At 40.2% G+C, this 15,743-nt stretch overlaps 1 protein-coding gene and 1 pseudogene across 3 annotated transcripts in view; one reads left to right on the forward strand and one right to left on the reverse strand.

Annotated features, from left to right (window-relative positions):
• Positions 1–15,743, reverse strand: part of ZNF148 (zinc finger protein 148) — a 119,676-nt gene that overhangs the window by 93,771 nt on the left and 10,162 nt on the right. The gene's annotated exons all lie outside the window — the stretch shown is intronic.
• LOC119867347 lies at positions 13,736–15,038 on the forward strand (annotated as a pseudogene).

Consider the following 15,743-nt stretch of genomic DNA (forward strand, 5'->3'; position numbering starts at 1 on the left):
AAAATTATTCCACACTAACTAAAGAAATCCTTAAAAATTATAGTATCCATTTAAAAATTAAAGTTTATTTACATTTGATTTTTTTGTTTTATAAACAAAAACGTTAAAAAATTAAGTCAAAGATAAGAAACTGGAGTTATTACCTCTCATAAGAAATATAATTAAAAACTCTCATTTAAAAACTTGCGAAAGGTCCACAAAAAGCCAGTTCATTCATCTTGACAATTTTCATCTTAACACCACAATCATTTTTATCTCTGTCTAGAATGCATGCCCAGAATTACACTAGACACAATGTAGAGGTATGCCCACACATAAAACAAATGGGTTTTTTGTTTTGTTTTAAGATTTTATTTATTTATTCATGAGAAACACAGAGAGAGAGAGGCAGAGACACAGGAGGAGGGAGAAGCAGGCTCCATGCAGGGAGCCCTACTTGGGACTCATCCCCGGTCTCCAGGATCATGACCTGGGCCAAAGGCAGACGCCAATCCGCTGAGCCACCCAGGGATCCCCCTGTTTTGTTTTTTTAAAGGAGAAAGAAGTTTACTGAATACAACACAAGGGAGCAGCAGGCAGGACAGCAGAGGAGAGGCTGTCTGCAACAAATGGTTTTTAATCTGATTAGGAAACTGATGATTTGCCATCAGAGTCATTCAGAGAATACCTCAAAAAGTGGCTGCAAAGGAGCACAGTGATTTCTCTGTAATTGTAGTAACTATATTAAGTTTGAACAATTCATGAAATATGTTTGTGAGGCTTTTTCTAAATAGAAGTCAATTTAGCAAGTCAACTCATCATTTAGAAACACAGGTTTATGCTAAAGTAGAATGGGCATTTTCTTATTTGGGCCAATTTACTCAGAAAAGTCGGAAATTTCTGCCCTTTTCAATCTATGAATCAGAAACAGATTAAACTGGTTGCATAATACAAGATTTTCAGTACTGCTCTGAAAAATGTAATATATATTTAATATAATATACCACTGGAATTATTAAACATCTTAGGTGCAAATAATTTATTAAACAAACACACCTTTGAAGAAAATATTCAGGATTTATAACCTCATTTTAACTAACTACATAACAAAATTCTGTTTATGTGACAGATGCCTAGTAAAATAGCACATATCTATTCCCTGGCACCGTCTTTAACAGGCTAGGGCTGACTTGCCAAAAACTTCTTAGGTGTCTGATATTCTGATTTATAACCAAAGCAAGCTTTAATATAGTGCTTAAAACTTCACAAAGCACATATCCATATACCATTATTTTCAAAACTGATATAACCTGACTGGAGATCATGTAAGTTCACAAAAATTAAGGAACTTGAACTCCCACTCTAGACAAGATGGTGCAAATCTGTTTTTCCCTGCCCCTCCTCACTATGCACAATTATAAACCACTGAAATAATACAAGAGACAACCAGAGGAAAACTGAAAATGGTAAGGAGGCAGTGAACCAGTTTGGGACAGGAAGACAAAAAAAAAAACAAAAAATAGCAGGGTGTTTTTAGTCCCCACCCCCAACAGAAAAAGGCAATCCAAACTGGCATTTCCCGACCACCAACTTAGCAACAGAAGGCAGACCAGATAGTCACATTCCTCCCCCAAATTAAACTGGAGTCCCTCTACAATATAAGGAGGAGATCCAAACAGAAGTCCAGCCAACAACAAAGACCAGGGGAAGAAATTTTTCCTTATCCACTTGGCCTGAGCAACCGGTTTTCCACCTAGAGATACAGAGACAAGCAGGCAAAACTGAGGAACACAACCAGAGCAAGCAGCTGAGTATAAGCCAAGCCACTCCTCCCTCACCCAGAGACAGGGTGGCAGGGAAGAATGCGGAGACGCTGTATGAATAGTAGAAGGATCCTACCACAATCCTCTCCCATCTCAAGATACCAGAAACCCTGCATGGGGAAAACTCTTTTGCTCCCTTAGGCAGCACCAGCAAGGACTAGTGGGAGCCTAGCAGCATCGGATCAATTAAGGTGACCACAAAGGCTCTGAAAATTAAACTGCCACTGGAAACACAGCCTATAAAAGTAGGCCAAAATCTGTATGCTAAACCTAAATAGGGTATGTCTGCTAAAATAAAAATATAAATAGCACCCAGAGCCTCCTAACTAATAGATAAAATAGAAATGACTCAAGACGTCACAAAGTGAGAAAAGATTATCAACTAAGGCCAACACAGAGATGAATCAGACACTGGAATTATTTGACAAGGATTTTTATTTTTTTATTTTTTAAGACTTTTTTTAAAGATTTATTTATTTATTCATAGAGAGAGAGAGAGAGAGAGAGAGAGAGGCAGAGACGCAGGCAGAGGGAGAAGCAGACTCCATGCAGAGAGCCTGACATGGGACTCGATCCTGGGTCTCCAGGATCACGACCTGGGCTGCAGGCGGTGCTAAACCGCTGCACCACCGGGGCTGCCCTGACAAGGATTTTTAAAAACTGTAATAAAAATGCTTCATCAATCAATTATAAATTTTCCCAAAACAAGTGAGAAAATGGGAAACCGAAGCAGAGAGAGTTTATTTTTTAAAAGCAAAAGAAAATTATACAGCTAAAAAATACAGTAAGAAAAATCTGAAGTCACTGGATAAACTTAGTACAAACATGGAGATGACAGGGAGAATCATTGAACTTGAGGACAGAAAAACAGAACTTACCCAACGTGAACTATGAAAGAAACAAGAAAAAAAACCACCTAAATCTTGGGTAACTGTAGGTCAATAACAAAAGATCCAACATTCATATCACTGGAGTCTCAGAGATAAAGTAGAGAGAGGAGGTAAAACAGTATCTGAAGAAATGATGGCTGAAAACTTCTCAAATGTGGCAAATACAAACTTACAAATCCAAAAACCTGAGTAAACCCAAGACAGGATAAACACAAAGAAATTTACACTAAGATACACTATAATTAAATGTTCAAAATTAAAAACAAAAAAAACTTTGAAGGCAGCAGACAGAAACAACATACTACTTATAATAGAACAACAATGCAAATGACACCAGATCTCTCATCTGAAATCAGAAAGACCAAGAAAAGAGGCATATACTTTTTGAATACTGGAAAAATAAAGAACTGCCAACCAAGAATTCTATATCTAATGAAACTATTCTTCAGGAATTATTAAACATTTTTTTAAAGATTTTACTTATTTATTCATGAGAGACAGAGAGAAAAAGAGAGAGAGAGAGACAGGCAGAGGGAGAAGCAGGCTCCATGTAGGAAGCCCGACATGGAACTCCATCCCAGGTCTCCAGGGTCAGGCCCTGGGCCGAAGGCGGTGCTAAACCGCTGAGCCACCCAGGCTGCCCCGGAATTATTAAACATCTGTTTAACAATCCATTTAAGCTGCTACAACAAAATACTACAGAATGGGTGGCTTATACACAACACTAGTTTATTTCTCACAGTTCTGGAGGCTAGAATTCCCAGATCAGGATGTTGGTATAGTTGGGTGAGGCTCTCTTGCAGGTAACGGAATTCTCTTTGTATCCTCACAGGGCAGAAAAGGGCAAAGGAATTACTCTCTGGCTTCTTTTATAACAGCACCAATTCCAATCATGAGGGCCCCTCCCTCATGACCTCATCACCTCCCAAAGGCCCCAACTCCTAATAGAATTTCAGTGTATGAATTTTAGGGAAATGCATTCAGACCACAGCAAGGAACAAATAAACCATTTTTACAAAGCATTCCCAAAACAAGAAAAACTAGAAGAATGTGTCACTTGCAGCCATACTTATAAGGACTGGTTGAAGAAAACATTCCCAACAGGAAGAAAAGAACTATTGGTATACAACAGATTATCTTTTCCATCATTAGTTTTATAAATCATACTTGATGATTGAAACAAAAATTGCAACACCATTTCATACCTAAGACAATTATGTTTAAAACTTGAGAAGGTAAAGGGTAATATAGAAGTTTACACACATCTGTTGACGTTGTAATCTGCTGATATCAGCAGACGGTTATAAATCACCCGGGTAATAACTACAACAACCACTGCAAAAACTACACCAAGACAGTCTCAAAAACATTGTAAGTAGATCTTCTACACATTATAAAAGATGGGATCCTAAAGAATGTTCCAATAATCTGCAGGAAGGCAAGAAAAGAGAAGCAAAAACCAAAAACCAAAACAAGCAAAAAAAAAAAAAATTGCAGCCATAAGTGATGACACATCAATAATCACCTTAAATGCAGATACCCTAAGTAAACTCATCAAAGACAGACTGGCAGAGCAGATTTTTTTAAATGGCCCAACTGTATGTTGCTAACAAGAAATCTGATAACATATGCTGAAAATAAAGTAATGAAAAAGCTGTAACAATACTTTTCAGAAAAGCACAGTGGCTATATTAAAACACAACCAACCAACAGAATATAAATGATATACAGTTGATCCTTGAACAAATCCCTCACCCAGACAAAAATCCATGCTTACCTTTGACTCCCTCCAAAACTTCACTACTAAAGCCTACTTGTTGACTAGAAGTCTTACTGGTAATATAAATAATACATCAACACAGAGTTTTTTATCTTACATGTAGTATATATTCCATTTTTACATAAAACTAGATAAAATGTTAGAGAAAATCATAAAGAAAACACACTTACAGTACTGTAAAAAATCCATATATAAGTAGACCAGCACAACCCAAGCCCATGTCATTCAAAGGTCAACTGTATACAGAATACCCTACCCAATGACAGCCTAACACACTTTTCAAGCACCCAGAGAACATTTACCAAGACAGACCATACCCTGAGCTACAAAACAAACCTCAACAAAATTTTTTTAAAAAACATTTTATTTACTTCTTCATGAGAGACACACAGAGAGAGGCAGAGACACAGGCAGAGTTTGGAGAAGCAGGCTCCCTGCAGGGAGCTTGATGCACAACTGGATCCCAGGACCCCGGGGTCACAACCTGAGCCAAAGGCAGCTTTTCAACCACTGAGCCACCCAGACGTCCCAACCTCAACCAATTTAAAAGAATTAAAATAATAGAGTGAATTCTGTGACCATAATGGACTTAAACTAGAAATCAGTAACAGAAAAACAACAGAAAAACCTCGTAACACACAGGAAAAAACCAAAACACTTCTAAAAAGTTGATACATCAAAGAGGAAATCTCAAAGAAAAATTTAATATACACAGATACATAAAAATGAATGAAAATAAAAACGTCAAAATTTGTGAAATGCAGCAAAGCATTAGTTTAAAGGAAATTCATAGCACTAACTGCTTACATTAGAAATGAAGATCTGGGATCCCTGGGTGGCGCAGCGGTTTGGCGCCTGCCTTTGGCCCAGGGTGCAATCCTGGAGACCTGGGATCGAATCCCACATCGGGCTCCTGGTGCATGGAGCCTGCTTCTCTCTCTGCCTGTAACTATAATTAATTAATAAATAAATAAATAAATAAATAAATAAATAAAATATTAAAAAAAAAAGAAATGAAGATCTCAAATCAATAACCTCATTACCTACCACAAGAAACTATAAAAGGGGGGGGGGGACATAAACCCAAAGCATGCAGTAGGAAGGAAATAATAAAGAACAGAAAATGAATGCAACTGAAACAGGAAAATGGAGAAAATCAATGAAGCAAAAATTTTAGGTCCCTAATACGACTAACAAATAAAAACAGAAAAGATACAAATCACCAATATAAGGATTAAAAAGAATTATCATTGGGCCACCTGAGTGGCTGAGTCGGTTGAGTGCCCAATTCTTGGTTTCATCCGACTCTTGGTTTTGACTCAGGTCATGATCTTGGGTCATGGGATCTGGGATTAGACTCCATGCTGGGTGCAGAGCCTGCTTAAGGTTCTATCTCTTTCTCTTCTCTCTGGCCCTCCCTCCATGCACACATGTACTCTTTCTCTATCTCAAAAAAAAAAAAAAAAAAAAAATTCCAAAACTGGTTTAACATCTGAAAATCAAGTAATATAAATAATACACCCTATCAACAGAATAGGACAAAACCTTTATCTTTTTGTAGATCATCTCAGCAGATGAAGAAAAATGTGACAAAAATCTAACCTCTTAACAATAAAAACTCCCAGGACATTAGGAATAGAAGAAAATTTCTTCAACCTGATAAAGGTCATCTATAAAAAAATCTAACAACATTATACCTAAGGGTGAAATAATTAATGCTTTCCCCCTACAATTGGAAACAAAATGTCTATTCTCTCTTCTTTGATTCAACACTGTACTAGACATTCTAACAAGGAAAATTAGGCAAGAAAATTAAATAAAATGCATTCACAATGAAAAGGAAGCAGTAAAATGCACCTCTATTTACAGATGACATGATCTTATATACATAAAATCCTAAAGAGTATACTGGGTGGCTCAGCAATTGAGCATCTGCCTTTGGCTCAGGGCGTGATCCTGGAGTCCCGGGATCAGGATCCAATCCCACATTGGGCTCCGGGCAGGGAGCCTGCTTCTCCCTCTGCCTAGGTCTGTGCCTCTCTCTCTCAGTGTTTCTCATGAAGAGATAAATAAAATCTTTAAAAAATAATAATAATACACTAAAAAACTACATTAATCAAGACTGTGGTACTAACAGAGGAACAAACATATAATATAGATCAGCACAACAGAAAATCCAAAACTAGACCAACAGATAATACAATTCAATGGAAGAAAGATAATCTTTCCAACAAATAGTGCTGGAACTACTGGACATCCATCAGCAAAAAAAAGTCTTGACCTAAAATCTCACAACTTTATATAAAAATTAACTCAAAATGGATCATGAATTTAATGTAAACGTAAAACTACACAACTTTAGATGAAAACACAGGAGACATCCTTCAGGACTTAAGGAAAAAGGTTCCTGGACGTGGAACCAAAAGCATGATCTATAAAAGAAACCAGACTTCATCAAAATTAAAAGCATTGCCCCTGCGAAAGAACTTGTGAAGAAGATGAAAAGATGAGCTGAGGACTGAGAAAATGTTTTGCACACCATGTCTGATAAAGTCTTATATCTAGAACATATAAAGAACTCTCAAAACTTACTAATAAAGAAATAAATGTATTTCAATTAGCAAATGAGAAAAAGGCATGAACAGACAAGTAAGTTCATATGAAGATGTTCAATATCATTAGCCATTAGGGAAATGCAAAATTAAAGCCACAATAAAGCATCACTATATACCTAATTAGAACAGCTAAAATAAAAAATAATGATAAAAACAAATGTTGGCAAGCATGCAGAATAAGTAGATCTTTCACACATGGCTGATGAGAATGTAAAATGGAACAGCCACTCTGGAAAAATAGTTTGGAACTTTCTTATAAAACTAAATTTGCCCTTGCCATATAACCTAAAAAGCTCACTCGAGCATTTATTTCAGACAACTGTTCACAAAATCCTGTACATGAATGCTCATGATCACTTTATTTCTCAGTAACAAAATAGTAAATATACCCAAAGTCCTTCAAAACATGAGTTTTGGGGGGGGGGGCATCCCTGGGTGGCTCCGCGGTTTGGCGCCTCCTTTGGCCCAGGGCACGATCCTGGAGTCCTGGGATCGAGTCTCGCATTGGGCTCCATGCGTGGAGCCTGCTTCTCCCTCTGCCTGTGTCTCTGCCTCTCTCTCTCTCTCTCTCTCTCTCTATGTCTGTCATGAATAAATAAATAAAATCTTTTAAAAAATGAGTTTTGGTTCAATGAAGTATGTGTTAATATATCATTCTTGAAATAACAAAACTAAAGAGATGGAAAATAAGATTGCAAAGAGACAGAGAGAGGCTTTGGGGTGAGATGCAAACATAAAGGAGTAGCATGAGGGGTTTTCTTTGTGGAGATGAACAGTTCTGTATCCTCACTGTGGTGGTAGTTAAATGAACTTTTATACATGGGGGGAAATGCAGAGAACCACACAGGCACACAAATGAATTCAGGTTAAATAGTGCAAAATGAGTAAATCCGGCAGTTAATAGTAAGATTAATGTATCAATGTCAATTTCCTTGTTTTAATGTCTTACTAGAGCTTTATAAAATTTGTCACCACTGAGGGAAGCTGGGTAAAGGATACATAGGATTCTACTAATTTTGCAACTTCCTGTAAGTCTATAATTACTTCAAAATAAAGTTTTTTTAACAAATAATATGAAAGGGGAGAAACTGGGTAGAGGTATAGATGAAACAAGAATGGCCATTAATTGCTAATTGTTGAAGCTAGTTATATGGAGGTTCACGATACTGTTTAATTTTTTATTTAAAATTTTCAATTTTAAAAAGTTAGTGAAAATATAAAAAGGTCATATATCAAAATATTAACAGCAGCTTCTCCAGTTGATTTTTTCTTTTCATTAATACGGATTTCAATTTTTTTTCTATAAATTTTTTATTTAAAAGTTTTTAAAGAAATCTTTGTTTATAAGATCCTTTGTCGGGACACCCGGGTGGTTCAGTGGTTGAGCGTCTGCCTTTGGCTCAGGGTCGTGATCCTGGGGTCCTGGAATCAGGCTCCCCGCAGGAGCCTGCTTCTCCCTCTACCTATGTCTCTGACTCTCTGTGTCTCTCATGAATGAATAAATAAAATCTTTAAAATAATAATAATGAGGGATCCCTGGGTGGCGCAGCGGTTTGGCGCCTGCCTTTGGCCCAGGGCGCGATCCTGGAGACCTGGGATCGAATCCCATGTCGGGCTCCCGGTGCACGGAGCTTGCTTCTCCCTCTGCCTATGTCTCTGCCTCTCTCTCTCTCTCTCTCTCTCTCTCTGTGTGACAATCATAAATAAATAAAAATTAAAAAATAAAAAATAAAAAATAAAAAATAAAATAATAATGATAAGATCCCTTGTCATTTTACTCATTTCAAAAAAACACTACCAAAAATAATTTTTAAACATAAAAAGAACCCACTGATACATATTCCTCTGACAATACACTGCTCAATTTAAAAATATTTCATCTAAATACTCAATTTATATTTCATCCAATTACATTTCACCTGAAAGTTCCAGTATCTTTTTCTACAATTAAACCAAAGGATCCTGCTAGAACAGATTGACAATTAGCACAATAACTCATAGTTATAGGCAACACTTCAAGACACCCAAAGATGATTCCACTTTGCAATGCTGCCTAAGAGATCATAATTAACTTTGAATTGTTTTAAAACTGTATTTGGTCCTTTTAAATTTTCCAAACACTTTTTTAAAAAGCAGATGCTGCCAAGTTTACAACAGTTACAAAACCATGCTGATGAATTCAACAAACACATGGGAATCTGAAAAAGTAACAATTCACTAACTACTGAGAGTCTCACCATGCAATTATTTTGTAATTCAATTATTTATACGTATTTGTATACCAAGCAGAAATGATCAATACTATTTCTCTCAGTACTAAAATTTTAATTAAATAAATTATAATAAAAACGAGAGACTTGAGCTCTGCTTTATCCATGAGAACGCGTATAGGTCACAATCTCTCTGAAACCCCATTTCCTAATGTACATACCAAGAGTTAAATTTGTTAATCTTGCAGCTCCCAAACCCCAAGTACTGATTACCTAAAATATATCCATAACCTTTGACCCGTGATCATTCTAATGACAACTTTGGAAAAAAGTTTATAACAATGTGATACAGAGATTTCAATCACATTATAAATAACTTTTATAAATTTAAATTATTTGGGAGAATGTTATTCTCAACCTGAAGTCAGGGTTTCCACCTGCTGGATACCAATAGAATCCCCCAGCACTGGCAACCAAAAATGTCTCTAGGGGTTGCCAAAATCACCCCTGGTGAAGAACTATCGTATTAAATTATTAAAAATGTCCAGGTTCTTTGGGAGATGGGAAGGAGGAAGAAGAAAGATGGGTTTTGTTTTTGTGATACAAGAGGAAAGGGATAAGAAAGGTTAGGAACGAACAAAACAAAAAAGCCCAACTGCAACTCCTATACTATGAAAAGGTACTGCTTCGGGGGATCCCAGGGTGGTTCAGAGTTTAGCCCCTGCCTTTGGCCCAGGGCCTGACCCTGGGGTCCCGGGATTGAGTCCTGCATGGGGCTCCCTGCATGGAGCCTGCTTCTCCCTCTGCCTGTGTCTCTGCCTCTGTCTCTCTCTGTGTCTCTCATGAATGAATGAACAAATAAATAAAATCTTAAAGAAAGAAAAGGTACTGTTTCGTAAAAGGCACACCAAAACACCAGATAACCAAATATTGTTGTGCGAAGCTAATGCAGTAATAGGGAGAATAACAGTATATAAAGCTGAGAAGAAAATCCACAGGTATTCCGTCTCTACCTTTTCAGGCATCTTCAGTAAAAAAAAGAGCCAAAATTTTTTGAACCAGAGAGAAATGAACTTAACCTAATTCCTCTTCTCCCTAGCATTTGTGAGGCTGAACATTCACAAGTTACCTGCTATTCTCCAGCCAGAGAATACCCACGTGAAAAAGTTAATTACAATAAGCATCTATTTTAATCAAGTGTAAATGGGCTACAAACGCCGAGAAAGGTTAGCCTCGAGGAATATCCTAAGGTGCCTTTTGTAATTCAAAGAAAGGCCGAAGACCACGTGGAGAACTACCTTTAAACGTTGCAACAGAAAATCAAACGTTCACACATTCACTTTCCGGCTCTTTAATACTCACTACGAAATCAACTCCGCCTGCATTTTGCACCAAACAGAAAAATACCCAGTTTCCTCAGTCTATTCTCGGATAGGTCACCAGACTGGGAATGAGAGACCCAGAGTCTATTCCCGGTTGCAAAACAGACTGGTAATCTCAAGCAAATTATTCACCCAGGTTAAGGTCCTGCACCCGAATCATGCTGACAATCCTGAAAATCTGCCCAGAAACAAGCACCGCGGAACCCAGGGCTTCCTCCTGCACCAAGGGACAACTGCAAACGTATTTTTAGCTATATTAAATCTAAAAATCTGCATAGGATTTTATTTATAGCAACATTTAACATAGCTGAAATTTCACAACTGAGCGGTGCCTTTACCATTACCCCCTAGAAGATTAATGCTTTAAAAAAAAAAAAATCACGCCGTGCCCAATTTTGCAAGACTCCCTCTATATGCAAACTACACAATCATAATTATGTAAAACCAAAAAAAAAAAAAAAAAAGCTGCTTTTAATGGACGGTCTGGGGACGAGGCTCCAACTGTTGCATTTCCGGAGCGCACCCCGCGGTGGTTCCCGACGCGGCAGGAAGTCCCGGGGGCGGGGGCGGGGGCGGGGGGCGGCCGCCTTACCGCGGCTCGCGGGCCCCCCTCGCGGGCCCCCCTCCCGCTCCCGCCCCCGCTCCCGCTCCCGCCCCCGCTCGCCGTGCGAGTCCGGCCAAGGGCGCCGCGCCGGGCGGGGACCACGGGGACCACGGGGACCGCGAGCCCGAGCCGCCCGCAGAGCACGTGCGGGAAGGGGGCGGGGGGCGGGGGGGCGTGAGGGACGCCGCGGCACGCGCCGGCCGCCAGCTCGCAGGGCCGCGACCCGGAAGGCGGGTGTCGCGAGGCGGCCCTGCCCGCGGAGCCCGACGTCCCTGCGCCCCCGCCCCCGCCCCCGCCCCCCGCACGCGGGCGCTCACGCACGCGCACACTCACAACAAAGGGAGCCGGCGAGCCGCGTGCGTGCGTGCGGCGGCGGGGGGGCGCGGGGCGGCGGGGCGCGGGCCGGCCCCCCCTCAGGCCAGCGCCTCCTCAGGCCGGCGCCCCTCCTCCTCCTCCTCCTCCTCCTCCTCCTCCTCCCCCGCCCCCGCCCCGGGAGGCCTCAGCCCCTCCCGCCCCGAACCACCGCCCGGGAGGCCGCGTCCCGCTAAGGCTCCTCACGGTAAGACACGACTCGGGAACTCTTGCTTAGCCCTTCCGCCCGATGCTCCACACCGTACCTCACTCGTCCTAAGTTTTCCCCTGCCTTCCGGTTTTTGACCTATGTCCCCCCCAAAAACACGATCTCCCCAAACCGCCTCTCCAATGTTACTCTTCAAGTTCACTCTTCTGGTATAAACAAGCTTCCTCACGAATTCCTTCCATTACTTCTCCCACTGACCTACTCAAAACCTCTCCACAATGAACTTTGACAGTTTACATCAGCTCCCACCAAACCGACTCCTGGCTCTCTCAAAACTGCATTTCGTGGCGTTCCCTCATTCCCTCCGAGCTGATGCTCTCCAACTTAACACACAAATTTGCCCCAAACTGCCCTCAAATTTTGTGAACCAATTCCAGAGAGGCTACTAGTCCCTGAAAAATCCATTTCCCAAGCATATACCCCCAATAACCTGACAGTGATCTTTCCAAACATTCTCTACCACGCCAGTTACCACTCCCAACTCAAGACTACCATTTCCATTTCCCCAAATTATAGAATCTAATCAAATTAACACTCTATATCATTAAATGTATCTACACACGCAGGCGTGGATGTGTTGACACACACATAAAGGCCCCTACAAAACATCAAGTGTGTAGTTCATCCTAATCTCTGGGATACCGGCTCTTGTCAAATTTACAAGGAAAACTCCTTGATGCCAACTAAGATTTTCAGGCATCCAACCTCTATCTTGTGAAGTCACTTAATCTGTGAAATTAATACAATTACCAGTAAAACCGTCTCTCTCCATTTCCACTACAATCATGCCCAATACCTTCCTTAAGATATCCATCATTCATCTAATCCGCGAACCCACTCAGATATTCAGAATATACTCTCACTCAGAGGCCAAGCTATGTCAGAGGCAGGTCCTGGTAAACCACTCCAGACCAAATCAGGCAGGTTACAGCAAAAACATGAAATGGTCAAAGTGCCCTCCCTGGACTCTCTTAGGCTTTTCAAAGTTCCTGGTCTCCATAGGTCCTTCATCATTAACTTTGGTGACTGACTAAATGTAGAAGGGATGGAGGGGGAGAGTGATGAATGACCTAGGACTAGATTCTGGAAGGAATCCTGAAGCAAAGCTGCACTTAGGTGGAACAGCAGTAACATGTATTTTGTGTCTTGTCATATTTGTCTCACTACCACTAAATATGCTCTCTCTGAAACGTGCGTAACATCAAAAACAGGGAGGCTCAGAAAGTATTCTTTGTTCAGAGGGTGAAAGCATGACTTAATCACATAAGGAATATAATACAAACGCAAAGAGTTTAAAGAATACAGCATTGGGCCAGTGAATGGTTTAAAATGTCAGCTGCCAGGACCACAGCAAGGCACTGGTGGAGAATCTCAAAAACCACAGTTGGGTCAGCACTGAGAGTCAAGCCTTTGAAAGTACAAGGGAAAAGTTGACAGACAACAAAGTGATAAAAATGAACACTACTGCAGAAGTGGACAAGCAAAAGTTTGAGAGCAAAGACAAAGCCAAAAAATAAAGAGCCTGGTCCAGGTCTTAAATACCATCAATGGAAGATGATGAAGGCTTCAAGCACTGGGATTTAAAAACAAATCAAAACAAAACAGTTTGTTTTAACTATATTTTGTTTTTGGAATTGGCAATACAGCTCCTTTAAACATGTTCAATCAATAATAACTACAAACAAGCCAGGGAAGCATGTTTAGAACTGTACATCTGGGACTTAACTTCTATATAGGTAGTAAGTGAAATGAGAAAACACAACCAGCCTCCTAAGAACACTAAGAAATATATGGGAACTTTCCAAAATGCTTGGAAATGCGCTCCTTCCCACTCTCCCACACCAGCCTCAGCCCTCTCGCTGGCTGTAGAAAATGGTGAAAGAAACCACTTCCTATGATGTTGGGGGGGGGGGGGGTCAAACCCAATGCCACCCAGGAGGAATTGAAAAAGGCTTATAGGAAATTGGCCTTGAGTACTACCCTGATAAAGAATCCAAATGAAGGATTTCTCAAGCTTATGAAGTGCTCTCTGATGCAAAGAAAAGGAGGAGAAGAGGCAATTAAAGAAGGTGGAGCTGGTACTGGTTTTGGCTCCCCCATGGAGATCTTTGATATGTTTTTTGGAGGAGGAGGAAGGATGCAGAGAGAAAGGAGAGAGAAAAATGTTGTATGTCAGCTCTCAGCAACCTTAGAAGATTTATATAATAGTGCAGCAAGAAAACTAGCTCTGCAAAAGAATGTGATTTGCGATAAATGCGAAGGCCAAGGTGGTAAGAAAGGAGCAGTCGAATGTTGTCCCAATTGCCAATGTACTGGCATGCAAGTAAGAATTCATCAGATAGGACCTGGAATGGTTCACCAAATTCAGTCTGTGTGCATGGAGTGCCATGGGGAACGGATCAGTCCTAAAGATAGATGTAAAAGCTGCGACAGAAGGAAGATAGTTCGAGAGAAGAATCTAGTAGAAGTGCATATTGACAAAGGCATGAAAGATGGCCAGAAGACAACATTCCATGGTGAGGGAGACCAAGAACGAGGACCGGAACCAGGAGATATTATCATTGTTTTAGGTCAAAAGGACCATGCTATTTTTACTCGACCAGGAGAAGATCTTTTCATGTGTATGGATATACAGCTGGTTGAAGCCCTGTGTGGCTTTCAAAAGCCATTATCTACTCTTGACAATCGTCATCAACTCTCATCCAGGTCAGATTGTCAAGCATGGGGATATCAAGCATGTGCTAAACAAAGGCATCCAATTTATCGTAGGCCATATGAGAAGGGTTGCTTCTTAATCATCGAATTTAAGGTAAACTTCCCTGAGAACGGCTTTCTCTCTCCTGATAAACTTTCTTTGCTGGAAAAACTCCTACCTGAGAGGAAGGAAGTAGAAGAGACTGATGAAATGGACAAGTAGCACTGGTGGACTTCGATCCCAATCAGGAAAGATGGTGCCATTACAATGGGGAAGCATGAGGATGATGATCATCATCCTAGGGGTGGTGTTCAGTGTCAGATCTCTTAATGGGACCAGTGAAGAATAACACTGCTGCTGGCATTTTATATGCAGTAGTGAATGAGTGAAGGACTATAAGGATGCTGAAGTACTTTCTACAACCTGAGCTTCCTCAACTCCTAAAACCTTCAGCCGCACTTCAGCCACCCACACACATAAAAAAAGGAAAATAGAAAAAAAAAAAAAAAAAAGGAAAATAGGTCATCAATTGGAAGTGCAATACCTAGGATTATCATTCAGAGACCTTCTTTTTTGTTGTTTTTTAAACCACAACTACTTTATAGTTCTACACCTGCTCCTTATATCCTTTTGGCTTCCCTAGTCTCCCTTCACAATTTAAATCTGTCCGTCAGCCATTTACTACTCCCTTTCAGAATATCATGACCTTCCATTACATTGACCATGCACCTCCCCAATGACAATCTTCACCATCTGTTTTCTTTACATCCGCACACTGGGTGTCAAGTGCTACCAGAAAGCTATGAAATCTTCCATGGCTGATTCATTCTAAATGTAATTCTCTATTTCATTGACTAATCCAAGTCATTTTCATATTTAAATCTTTAATCCCATCAAAAACTCAATCTCTTCCATAAAATTCCTTCAAATCACACCTTCTCCACCTGTAATCAAATCCTCTTTACAGCTTCTAAAATGCTGTATCTTCATCCATCTGTTACTTCTTGCCTCTAGTTTTGGAAAAAGAGCTGTTGTTCCTCCTTCTTAAAATAAACTTAATACAATTCCTACATTCAATGTTTCCATATTCTCCCAACCCACTCAGTCCTTTACCTCCATGCACTGTGGTCTCTGAACTGCTTTCCTGAAGACCAAAAAACAATTGTATGTACCAAATCATATGAC

This window comes from Canis lupus, chromosome 33 (genome assembly GCF_011100685.1).
Source record: "Canis lupus familiaris isolate Mischka breed German Shepherd chromosome 33, alternate assembly UU_Cfam_GSD_1.0, whole genome shotgun sequence".
Taxonomy (NCBI): Eukaryota; Metazoa; Chordata; class Mammalia; order Carnivora; family Canidae; genus Canis; species Canis lupus.